Genomic DNA, 13,412 nt, shown 5'->3' on the forward strand with positions numbered 1-13,412 from the left:
AGAGCTGGGCTCAGTCCCATCATTGCATCATCCCTCTTTTGATCCTCTTTTATAGCATGGTTTTCTCTAAATATCACTCATAGTCCTCTAAAGTTCTTTCTCTCCCTACTGTCTCCTCTATCTTAATGCCCAGAATCATTCTCAGTACTATGCAGTGCAAACTTTTTTACAAATTTCTAATCTGAAACTAAGATGGCCCATGCATATTTGATGTACTCATCCTTAGGTTAGACAGAGAAAAACCAGTTATTTATCGGAAGGCTCCTCTGCTCCGGGTCATGTATTGTGCAATGGAGTGACAATGACCAATAGGGCATGAGCCTTGACTTCAGGGAGAGCGTGATATGAGTGTGTGCAGGGGAAGGGGTGGTAAGCAGATGTGAGCATGCAGTATCCTATAAGTATAGTAACAGGACATCACTGTATAGAGGAAGCTGCTGTCAACACTGCTTGGAAGCATGAGAGAAGGCTTCGCAGGGAAGAAGATCCTTTATTTGGATATTTAAGCAGGAATAAATGATGTAGCGATGGAGGGAAAGAAGCCCAGGCAGAGGGTGTAGCATGTGCAAAGGCACAGAGACACAAATGCAGTGGAATGTTTGGGGGTGGGGAATTTAAGTTTTAAAATATGGATGCCAATTTAAAAGCTCTCTCATTCACATCTGCCACTAGTTCTCAAGTCCCCCCTATAAGTGTTGTGTTGTTGTTTTTTTAATCTCTGTTTTAACTTTATATCTTTATTTCTCTCTATGACTGCACGTTTCTTCTCCTTGTGCTTCTCCTAAAATCCGGAATTCCTCTGTAGCTCTGATGCAGGTGATTCTATGATCTCTTTGTGTCACAATGGCACATTTTTCCTATGTTCCCAAATGTACCTATTAAGGTGAGCTTTTTATATAAAATAATTTTTTCCCCACTGAGAAAATCCTGAAATCAGCCTTGAAAATTATGAGTTTGTTCTCTCTTGCATCTCTTCTCATTAGCTTGGTCTTCTTTATTCATTTATCATCTCCTTTTATGATATATATAAATGTGTAAATAAATGTATTTGTTGGGAAAAACTGAATATTGTCATTGGATTACCACCATGAGATTGTGTTTCTTTTGTTCCTACTGTTCCATCCACAAAGTTGAGCTTTTTTTTAAGTATATTTTTATTGATTTCAGAGAGGAAGGGAGAGGGAGAGATAGAAACATCAATGATGAGAGAGAATCATTGATCAGCCACCTCCTGCCCACCCCCTCACTGGGGATCAAGTCCACACCCAGACCTGTGCCTTTGACCAGAATTGACCCCAGGACCCTTCAGTCTTCAAGCCGAGGCTCTATCCACTGTGCCAAACCAGCTAGGGCCACAAAGTTGAGCTTTGATGACTGTGGATGAACCTATGACTTCACTGTTCATCAAGTCAGTGTAACAGTAGGCTTGTAAGAGTCACACAGTGCCTTGTGAACTGTAGCCCTGTCAAGCCAGTGTGCCTTACCTGTCATGTTTAACACACCAAGTTGGGACATGTCTGTCCTTTATTCTCATGCTGTTGCAGGCAAGGATCACACTAACATTATAATTGCAAAGTTGTGTTTATATCTTAAGAAAATGTAAGCCTTCACCCTATTTACCTGTGTCTTTGGCCTTCTTGCCCTTGAGTCCTTTCTGCTGTTGGACACAAGATAAGTCCTTATCAAGTACAACTATAATTTGCCCACCTCTGAATTAAAAAAAAAACTTTCCATAACTTTCCCACTGAACATGGAGCCTGAAGAATTGACATCATACCTTGTCTCCTTCACCCAAGATCCATGTGACCTTGGGAAATTCGCTTAGATATCTATAAAATGAGCCTATTCCCTGAGTGTTCTACAGGATTATAATGAAGATTACTTTCAAACTATGTTAAATAACTTGCAAATGCTAGCATGATATTCAATTTAAGTTGTAATTTTTTTATAGGATGAAACTCAATCCACTATTCTGTTGTTCAAAGCCTCTTACAGCGGTTCTCAACCTGTGGGTCGCGACCATCGGAAAACACATATAGCATATCAGATATTTACATTACGATTCATAGCAGTAGCAAAATTACAGTTATGAAGTAGCAACAAAAATAATTTTATGATTGGGGGTCACCACAACATGAGGAACTGTATTAAAGGGTCGCGGCATTAGGAAGGTTGAGAACCACTGTGGGTCTATTAGGTTCCTACTTATATCTTCAACTTTTTATCTTCTTACATCCAAAAGAAAAATCTTTGTGCAGAGGGCAGAGTACTGGCAACTGTCATTTACTGTGACCCATTATAATTGTGATTGTGAATGCAGTGTCACTTACAATGACCTATCACAATGGATCCTGTCATTCTGAAGTCATATGAGCTCAGAGGAGCACTACTGCAACACCATTAACATGCTTACTCTTATAAACATCTAACTTCCAGTTTTATTTCTCAAATTATACTAAATAGTTATAATTTAAAGATCTAACAAAAGATAAAATCATGCTTTGTATTTCTTTAGACTCTTCTGGCCCTTTAAATACAGTTCCTCATGTTGTGACCCAACCATAAAATTATTTTTGTTGCTACTTCATAACTGTAATGTTGCTACTGTTATGAATCGTAATGTAAATATCTGATATGCAGGATGGTCTTAGGCGACCCCTGTGAAAGGGTCGTTTGACCGCCAAAGGGGTCGCGACCCACAGGTTGAGAACCACTGCTTTAGAGGGTCTCCTTGTGCTTAGCAAAGTCTTGGATACTTAACTTCTCAAGCTCAATATATCCAAAGCAAAAATTCATTGTTTTTTTTGCCAAGGCACTATTATATTCTCAATTTCAGCAAGTAGTCTCAATGCCCTAACATTAGAAACATTTATGGAGTTTTTCCACTCTTCCCTCTCCTTTCCACATCTTTCAATCACCAGATCCTATTGATTCTACTGACTAAACTTTGAAATGCTCCTGTTCACTACTGCTATGCTTTTTTAAATTTAGATCTTCAAAATTTCTTTTCTGGATGATCGCCTCAGTCTCCTGTCTGCTCTTTCCCATTTCAATTTCTCTTCATTGCATTATTCCATCTGTCGCCTAGTTACCAGAATGAGTATTCTCAAATGGAATTCTAAAATGACGTTTTCTTACTTTAGGGTGAACTATACTTTAACCATGAGTCTGGGACCAAATTATCTGAGAAAGACTCTCACAGCTTTTATCTCTGACCTCAGTGAAATGATCTTCTAGTTCCTTAGTTTCTTCACGCAGTGGCCATGAGGATGCGCCTCTCAGATCTCTGACTGCAGGGAGAATAAATGGATTAGTGGTCCCAGATGGTGCACTCTGACATATAACCCCGCATTCACACAGAGGCTGTGCATTTCACAAGCTCTGCCAATAAATGACTGAAAAGAGTAGGGCTACTACTGCAGCCCCTTCCTGGGACACAGGACTCCTCTGATCACACCTCCTCAGTCTTTGGCCTGAGGACTCCCCATTTGCTCCATGGAACTTCCTCAGACTCATTAAAGTTTTAAACTCTTTCACTTAATATTCCTCCCTTTCTTCCTTTGCAAAGATTAGACCAGCATTGTGGTCTGATAGCTCTCCTGGCCTCTCATGATCCTCCTCCATTTTCCTTCAAGGGTATTTTCCTAATTAATCTCTTGCATGTTTAACTTTATCTTGACATTTGCTTCTGCAATGATCTAGACTATTCCAATTCATCTGTAAAATAGATGTAATAATAATACCTACTTTATATGATTATTATGAGGATCAAATATTATATAGATATGAAATATAAGTTTGTAGCATCTATTTGGTCCATAAAATAGTCTGTTGCTATTATCATCATTATTAATTTGCTACTCATTCAACATATCATACTCTTTTCATGGATCAATAATTGATGAAAGAGTGTGTTATGTCCTCTGCAAAAACAACAACAACTTTTCATTTCAACTATGCAAAATAGTACTTATCCTTAGGGGTCCAACTCAGAAATTATTATCTTTGCTATGCCTTCTTTAACTCACCTCCTTTTTTTCTCCTAGAGTACTATGTACTTCACTGTTCTACCACTTAAAATAGCTTTAATTCATATAGTTTGAGCAACTAATAATTTAACTGTTGCTACTGCTAGAGCCTAAATCATTTAATGACTTGTACTTTGTCACATATGTTCTTGGTGTCTGTAGTACTTTGCAGAAAATCTCACACATTTTAGAGGTTAACATAGTAGTTTTAAAAATGTATTGAAGAAAGAAATGCTTGTCCATGTGCATGATGTTGATTTGGTAGTAACACAGGAATATAAGAAGCCACACTATTATTCACCTTGGGACATCTTAACTAGAATCTGTAACAGTTGGAACTTGTTAAATTTTTCAGTATCAACCAAGTTGAATAGGTGTCCTTGGTTTTAGTGCTAAGGTACCCCTAATGAAAAATACAGCTATTCTTTCATAAATCACTTTGTCCTTCTACAAGGCTATAACAGGCTGTAATTCTAAATTAAGTCAAGCAGACAGTACCAAAAATTCAATGTTAGTCTTAGTTTCATATTTTTAACTTGATTCTTCCACAAGGAAATTAATGAGGAAAGTCTTGAGAAGCTAAGACTGAGGCAGCGTAGCTCCTTCACCTCTGTCTAAATCGTGTGCCCCATATTCCTGTTCAGCTGATCCTACTTTTAGTCTGTGTATTCACAGACGTAATTATACCTTCTTATATCAGCATTGGTAGATGAGTAATGATACTTATAATAAACTTTCCATTTATATTTAGTCATTAAACAAATATTTATTGAGCACCTACCAGGCACAGGTCTAAGCACTCAGGAAATATTAGCACCAAAACAGACTAAAACAAAACAAAACAAAACAAAACAAAACAAAACAAAACAAAACATAACAAACATCCAAACTAAAACTCTGTTGTCTTCATGGAGATTACATACTGGTTTGGGGAGATAGACAATAAATAAAATAAATATATAGGGTGTAATATGATCACTACTATGGAGAAGAGTAGAAAAGTAAAGCAGAAAAGGAATACAAATTATTAAGGGTCCAGGGAATGTTATAATTTTAAAATACAGTGATAAAGGAAAGCTTCATTGGGAAGAGGGCATTCAAAAAATACCTAAATAAGTGAACCAGTAGGTGTCATGGGAATGACATACCAGACAGAACAAAGATCAAGTACTGAGTTTCTGTGATAGAAACTTATCTGAAAGAGTCCAGTAACAACAGGAAATTGTGGTTGTTGGAACAAGAATATAAAAAAGAGAAGGTGGTAGAGTTGAGGTCAGAGAGATAAACTGAGGACATGCTAAGGATTCTGCATTGTGCCCTGAATGAGATGAGGAGATAGTAGAATATTTTACTATATTTTCAAAGGTTTCTGTGTACACATCTAGAATCAAAGACCTTTATACGGTGTTGTGTTCTCAGTAGGAATAACCCATAGGTCCAGGAACCAAGGGCTAAAAACAGGTATGGCACTCTTAGCATCACTCCTAGTGATTCACTTGGAGAATTTGAACTTCCTATTCCTGCAGTTGTAGGCTCTGAATTGTTACAGCTCTTAATTTGTAAAGGAGGGACACTTCCATAAAGGGACAAACAAGAGTTATAGACTGAGCTATGGTTATGTCTGGGCACTTTAGGTTTCTTGGATCCTAGGACCAGCAGGCAAAAAGAGGAATCACTGTCTTTTTAAAAAATATATATTTTATTGATTTTTTTTACAGAGAGGAAGGGAGAGGGATAGAGAATTAGAAACATCCATGAGAGAGAAACATGGATCAGCTGCCTCCTGCACACCCCCTACCTGGGATGTGCCCGCAACCAAGGTACATGCCCTTGACTGGAATCGAACCTGGGACTCTTCGGTCCACAGGCTGACGCTCTAGCCACTGAGCCAAACTGGTCAGGGCAGGAATCACTGTCTTTATAGAGATCATTGAGCCTGGTCATGAGGAGGAGGTAGAGCTTCTTTTACACAATTGAGCTAAGTAGGAATGTGTTTGGTGTCCAGGTGATCCATTACCTAATGGTGATGGTAAATAGAAAGAGCATAAACTCTGGCCTGGCAAGAGAAGAGTAACTAGGGGCTCATATCCTCCAGAGGGTGGTCTTTGTCTTACCATAGTGTAAACCTCCAAGCCCAGCAGAGGTGGTAGCTGAAGGTAAAGATGATACAGGTTAGATAATTGAGAATGGAGATGATGAGGATCAGTATTGCCCTGAGACTAACTGCTGTGGTCAGAGTTGTAGCTTATCTCACTAACATTCTTTTTTTAAGTTACCTCTCAGGAATTCTTAACAGGCTCAACAAATATTATATGAGTGACATAAGGGATGGACTTGGGAAAACACGGTGATGCACCATCCAGATATATCTTCAAAGAAGGACTTATTTCCTTAGCTTCTGGCCATGCTATGAGTCGATAACTTTCAGGGTCAGAACCTTCGGTCTTGCCTCAAGGGATCCATCTTGCTCAAAGTCGTGTTCTTCCCAGAAAACCTATATTAAATGGCTGATTGAGGTGTAAGTACAAAGGTATTTCAGTCTATTGTGAGAAAGCTCTAACAGGGAATCTCCCTCCCTCCTCATCCCCCACCCCAGAGCTATCTGTGGGCTGAACTCAGTTTATCAAGCCTGCAGTATCAGCTCTACCTGGTCCTGCTTCCTTCCCCTTCATTCCACAAGTGTTGGTCACAAGGACACTCTGTAATAAACGCTCTGCTTGATAAACTTTGAGTCTGTTTCTCAAGAAATTCAAGCTGTGACAGATAGTGGGGGACTTCTGTTCTATGAGTGGTTATTTTATTTTGCTGAATACTCAGATTGTTTTCAATATTTAAATCCTAGAGATGAATGGGCAAGTTGAGGCTGGAGATAGCTCAATTGGCCCAGTCTAAAATAGTTAGAAAATGTGGGATATCCTGGGGATAATTTTAGAGGGAAAAATAGGAGACCAGAGAAGGAGAGGTAAATCAGATTATGGTATGAGACTGGGACTATATGGCATGGAATAAGCCACTGAAAAATTGTGGTGACCTGGCCAAAGGAATGGCTTTTACTAACAAGGATATCTGACATGCAAATTTACACTGTTTGTTTAATCATATGTAAATTATTCCTTCATCTTTAATAACTAGTAATATTTTTCATGTACAGAAGCTTTTCGTGGTAAAAGTTTTTTTGAAAAGGGTCATATCTGGATTAATAAAGTATAGGACAGGGAGAAAGTTGATCCATTAATATATACATTTATTGAAATCAGGAGCTCAGAGTTATAGGTGACCATGGTAACATAAGCTCCCATGAAGGTGCTGAAATTTAATCTTATATAAATCTTATTCAATATTGGAATTATATCTGTTTACTTGCTTGTCCTATCCTCTATACTGTGTTTTCTTATGGACAGGGATGGTGTCCTTCATACAACACATTGTCATGTCACTAAATAACACTCCTTAAATGTTTGTGTAATAAATGTATATGGGCATAAACGAATATATTTTGTTGTCCAGACATCTGCCTGAAAGGGCGAGGGCTAGGCCCTCCACCTTGCCCCAGGGTAAGTGCTCCATCTTACCTTGGCCACGTGCTTGGCAAGGAGCTTCTTCCCGGAAGTCTAAGCCTCTGCTAGCCACACCCAGGAACAAGACACAGACTTGTGCCTGGCCAATCAGCAGAGCACAGTCCTTTCTCCTCCCCTTCCTCCAACTCCCCCTATATAACCCGTCTCCACACAGAGTTATCTCTCTCTGCTTCCTGTCGCTGCGTCGGCAAGGTGGGGGAGCCGAGCTAGCTCGAATAAAGACTCTTATGCTTTTGCATCGGACTGGCTGGCTCCCTGATGTGGTTTCTTGGGGATCCTGAAATCTGGGCATAACACTGCCTCCCCACTGAAACCTTTCCTTAACAATACTATTCATTCCTTGGGTGCAATGGGAAAACAGAAAATAGATTTGATAAAGACAAGATAGTATTTTTCTATGCATTAAAAAGAACATGAAAGCTATATAAGGATAGAATAGCATCTCTGCTATGGTAACCCCTTTGTCCCTCAGGTGCTCAAACACAAGAGAAATCACTATTCGGTGGAATATGGCATTTGGGTTCAAACATTGAACAAAGTTTGGATCAGAATAGATGGTCTTTAAGCGCCATTCATTCATAAGAATTTGCAATTTTATGATTCCATAATATGATGTTTGCTATCTTTTCAAATAATCAAACATTTTCCTGTGGGAAGATAAGTGGTTTGGATTGAGGTAAATTCCTACTGAGCTCCACCTACTCCCTCTTCTTTCCACATAGACTTATACTGGGCCAGATGCTTCTCCTTTGCATTTTCCATTTAGGTGGCATTTTCAAATATAGAAAGCAATTTTTGTAAACTCCCTGCCGTTTCTGTTCTGCTCAGGCTCTGCAGAGGCCCAAATAATTTATGGGAAAACAGCACCTGTGTTTTCACCAGGAATGGCTTTCACAACACTGAGGAATTTCAAATGAAGGGCATCTACCTCATTAAAGTTAAATGAAAAGAAAATTCTCTCTCCATTTCCATAAATTGATTGCTGAATACACTCAAAAACTATTTTCTTGCCCCATAAAAGCACGAAACCAGATGTAAACATTTCATACAAGGCTCTATCCTTTGAGCAAAAAGGAGATGGTAGGTTCAATTGTATCAGAGGAAGAAATTCTAGTGTTCAAGTGTTCTGAGGATTTATCCAACTAGGTTGATTCATTACTGCAACAAAATTTTGTGTTGTACTCATTCACTCACTGAACTATTAATTCATTTAGTACCTGTATATCAGAAATCATCATAATAAATGCATATATTTTATTGGTGGTACACAGTGGACTTTTAGTTCCACATGGAAGGTTAAACACATGAGTTTATCTCTGCTTTTATCTAAATTTGGCATTGACAAACTATGGCCTGTGGACTGACCACTTGCTTTTCTAAAGAAAATTTTATTGGAATATAGCCACAACTATTTATTTATTCATGTATTGTTTTGTAGTGCTGTTTATTATTCTATTTGGCTTTATTTTTTCTCTCTGTGTTTCATTTTGGAGAGTTTCTAATGTTAAGTCTTCATGTTTACTAATATTTTCTTCTGTAATATTTAATCTGCTATTGGTCCCATTCATTTAATTTTTCAATTTTACACTTAATTGTTTCAAGTGTAACACTTATCTTGAACTTGGATTTGGATTTTGTATATTTTCCATGTCTCTGCTTGATTGATTTAGTGTCCTTCTCTCTAGAGTGTTTCTGCTTGTTTTAGCATCCATCATTTCTAGGTCAGTTTAGATTGATTGGCCTTATTTCTTTATTATATGTCTTGTTTTCTTGCTTCTTTGCATCCCTGGTACATTTTAATTGGGTAAATTTTATTTTATTGGGTAATGGGTACTTTTATAATGCCTATAAATATTATTGGGCATTGTTCTTGGATGCACTTAAACTATCTGAGGCCAGGAAAATAAAATTAAGGAGAAGAGAACTAGAGGGAATAGTACCTAACACCTACTACACTCGGCCAGGATTTACCTCTCTGCCAAAAAAAAGACAAAATATATGAAGCACTATTTTTAAAGACACTGGGCATGAAGCAAGAAAAGACAGCAATCCCTGTAAAAGGCACACAAGGTGAAGCAGAGCAGAAATGGTGGTCTTGGAAAAGTGACTTGGTTATTGGAAGAGAGCTTGGGTGCCATGCTAAGAATCAGAACATTTTTTAGTCACCTCTGGCCACAAGAAATGTATCTGGTTTGTTTTGTTTTGTTTTGTTTTTGCTGAGTATAAAAAAAAATAAAAATAAACAAAACAAAACAAAAAAAACAACAAAAAACAAACAAAAAACAGAGGAAAAAGTTAGGAAAGAACTTTCTTATAATTTACTGTTCCAAAGATAGTTTTTAAGACAAATGACAGAAAAACACCTGGCTGTATCAAGAGGATACTCTATACATATATTTGATAGTTGCTAAGATAGCAGATCTTATAATTCTCATAAGAATACAAATTTATAACTATGCATGGTGATGGATTAGATTTACTGTGGTAATCATTTTGCAATATATACATGCATTGTATCACTGTTGTATGCCTCATGCTCAATATCAATCAATCAGTCAATAAACCAATACTTGTAGTGGGATGGAAAGAGGATTTGAGAGGGAAAGAAAGACAATGTTTGGAAATTTTTAAAAGGTTATGAAATGCCCAAGAGATTATTTTCTACTTCTGGATAGATGATCAGAAACATTTCATTTTTCAATTTTTTAAAGAAGAATTCAATCCACATAATGTGTTATTTTTGAGGTGTGTATACAACATACTCAAAGGAATAGCTGGTTTTATTTTGTACATAAAGGTAAATAGCTAAGAAGGGTTCATCAGGCTCCTTAAAACCCTGGGAATGATCATTCCTAAAGAATAGCCTGCTATCCCTTGGAGAACCAGATTTGCTTCTTTTTAAAATCCTCAGCAGTTGTGTAGAGATCTGCAAGTTCATTATCATCTCTAATAGCTTCTGACTAAACTGTTTTAGTAAAGCTGTGGAATTAAAAAAATCACCAATGCACAATGACACCTGTGACGTTATTTTCACATGTTGTGCACAGAGAATACAGAAGCTATACACACCTGCTGTATGGCATGCTGTTCCACCTCCAGTGCAAGCCCTTCTAGAACAGACCTCTGAGACCAGAGATTGTTTAGTATGTAGTGAGCATCTGGTTCTGGCAATATGCAAACAGGGTACAGAGAGGTTCTGGATGACTCTGCCAAAGTGTCTACATAAAAGAAAACCTTTAGAACGCCTTCTCACTATAAGTTTCGGTGTTTATGATAATGTGGGCAGATGTTTAGAGACATCATAAAAACACACACCATAATTTCATGTTATGTTTGCCCAGTGTCTTATAACTTAAAATGTAAGTCCATGCAATTCATTTACTCAATCATCAATAAATTATTGAGTTCCAGAGCGCACACCACTCTAGCACTAACTTCCCTGCCTTTCTCTTTCTCCTGGTCATTGTATTGTGCCCATCTAGATAATCCAGAATAATTCTTCCAGCTCAAGGTTTTCAACATAATCACATCTAAAAAGTTTCCTTTGCTATGTAAGATATTGTGTTGAAAGATTCTGGGGATTAAGACACACATATCTTTGGGGCAGTATTGTCTGTCCCACAACTTTCTGACTTCAATAGTTTTAAGAGAATATGTTGATTTGTCAATATATTTCAGAATTTAAAATGTGTTATTTTAATTCAGCAATTCCATTTCTGGTCCATAATGACATTTACCAAGAAATTAATTGCAGAATTAATTATATATTTACTTGTTTACACATTTATTATTTATTTACTTCTGCTAAAATATAAATTCTTTCAAGGAAGAAATTTTGCTACATGGATCATTGTTTTATCTGAAGCTCCTTGGATAGTGCCTGAATTTACTAGGAACATAACAAATAAATATTTGCAGAATGAGTGAATGGAATGAGTGAGTACAGTCACTAAAAAGAATGAAGTATATATAAGCACACTGTGATAGAAAGATGCCTAAGATGAATTGTTATATGAATGAAAGGGCAAGATGAATATGTAAATATGTTATTTCTCAAATACCAATTCATAATGAATATGTTTTCTCTCTCTCTCCCTCTCTCTCTCTCTCTCTCTCTCTCTCTCTCTCTATATATATATATATATATATATATATACATATACACACACACAAATACACACACAGATGTTTATATACTATTGCAACTATATACAAAAGTATCTAGAAATATAAATGCAATTATATTAACTGTGGTTTATTTTTTTCACTTTGTACTGTAATTGAAAATTTTCTCACTTTTGTGACTTAAAAAAATCACCATGTTATATAATCCAGCAAGTCTGTTTCTAACTATATAGTCAAAATAAATGAATAAATATACCCACAAAATAATTTTACAAAATCATCCAAGGTTTGCTAGTTATAATTGCTAAAACATGGAAACAACCCAAATGTCCATAAGTAGGGAAATGGATAAACACATGGTGGAACATTTATCCAATGGAAAACCAATAAAAACAAACCACTAATGCACATAACAATATGGATGATTCTAAAAAAACGTGTTGAGTGAAAGAAGACAGATGCAAAAGAATACCTATTGTGTAATGCCATTTATCTAAAGTTCAGGAACAGGCAGAGCTAATCAAGGATGATGGGGATTGGAATAATGATTTCTTTTTAGGGGGATTAAATGAAAAGGGCAGACAGGGACTTTTGGACTGCAATGTTCTGTATCTTAACCAGGTGGGGTTACACTGGTGCATGCATTTGGAAAAATGCATTATGGCTGTACTTTTATGATTATGTGTTTTAGTGCCAATAAATTATGCCTCAATAAATTACTCTGAGCATTAAAAAAATTGCTAATGCACAAAAATTCAGCCTTACTGATTTTCTCATTTCAGTATTTATGAATAAAATAGTCAACAATCTGTACTTCTCTTTTTGCCTTGCATTTCCCCTACTGCGTTCCAATCATGGTCCCTTTACACTCCTCCTCATGAAGAAAAAGAACAACTTGTTTGTAATGACCCATAAGCAAATTCCTCCACATAAAACATGCAGGAAGTCTTTGGAATTATACATATTTGAATAAGAGAGCATTTCGGTCTAATGTATGCAATTCAATATAACACAATGCCTCATGTCTAGGGAATATATTAGCAAAAATTACTTTTTATTACAAAGCATGACGCCTTCAAGAAATTCTTTATAATTTGTTAAAATAGTAACAAAGTGTGCTATATTTTGTTGTGGTTGCTGCATTTTCCAGAAATGACACACCTTACATTGAATGAATCTATAATTGTTGGGCAATTTCTTTTTTCCAGTTGAACAGCACTTTTGAGACTGTGTTTTCCTGAGAGGTCGTGAAAAGAAAATTGGAAATATCACATATCTGCTGACATGGCATAAAAGGGTCCTTTCTTTTACATTTTCTTTTTACCTCTGAATAAAGGCAAAAGGCTCTTTAAAGACCAAAATGCTTCCTTTGGGTTCTCTCTTATGAATGGAAACCATTTATCCCATAATTTGAAGCAACATGTGTCATAAATAAAGGCTGAGGTCAGAGGTAGTGGTTTTGTTATTTTGTGAACATGAGAAGTCTATTGACTTCTTATATACATCAAATACATATCTTGAAAGCACTAAATATCCTACTTTTATATTCTATCACTATATTCTCACTTTTGAAGAGAAACATTTGAAGGAATTGTCACCAACTTTGTGGGTTTAGTGCTGGAGTTATTGTCAAAATGGCAAGCCTTACTTATGACCTCATACCCAGTATGCATACTTGTTT

Source organism: Myotis lucifugus, unplaced genomic scaffold (assembly GCF_000147115.1).
Source record: "Myotis lucifugus unplaced genomic scaffold, Myoluc2.0 scaffold_183, whole genome shotgun sequence".
Classification (NCBI taxonomy): Eukaryota; Metazoa; Chordata; class Mammalia; order Chiroptera; family Vespertilionidae; genus Myotis; species Myotis lucifugus.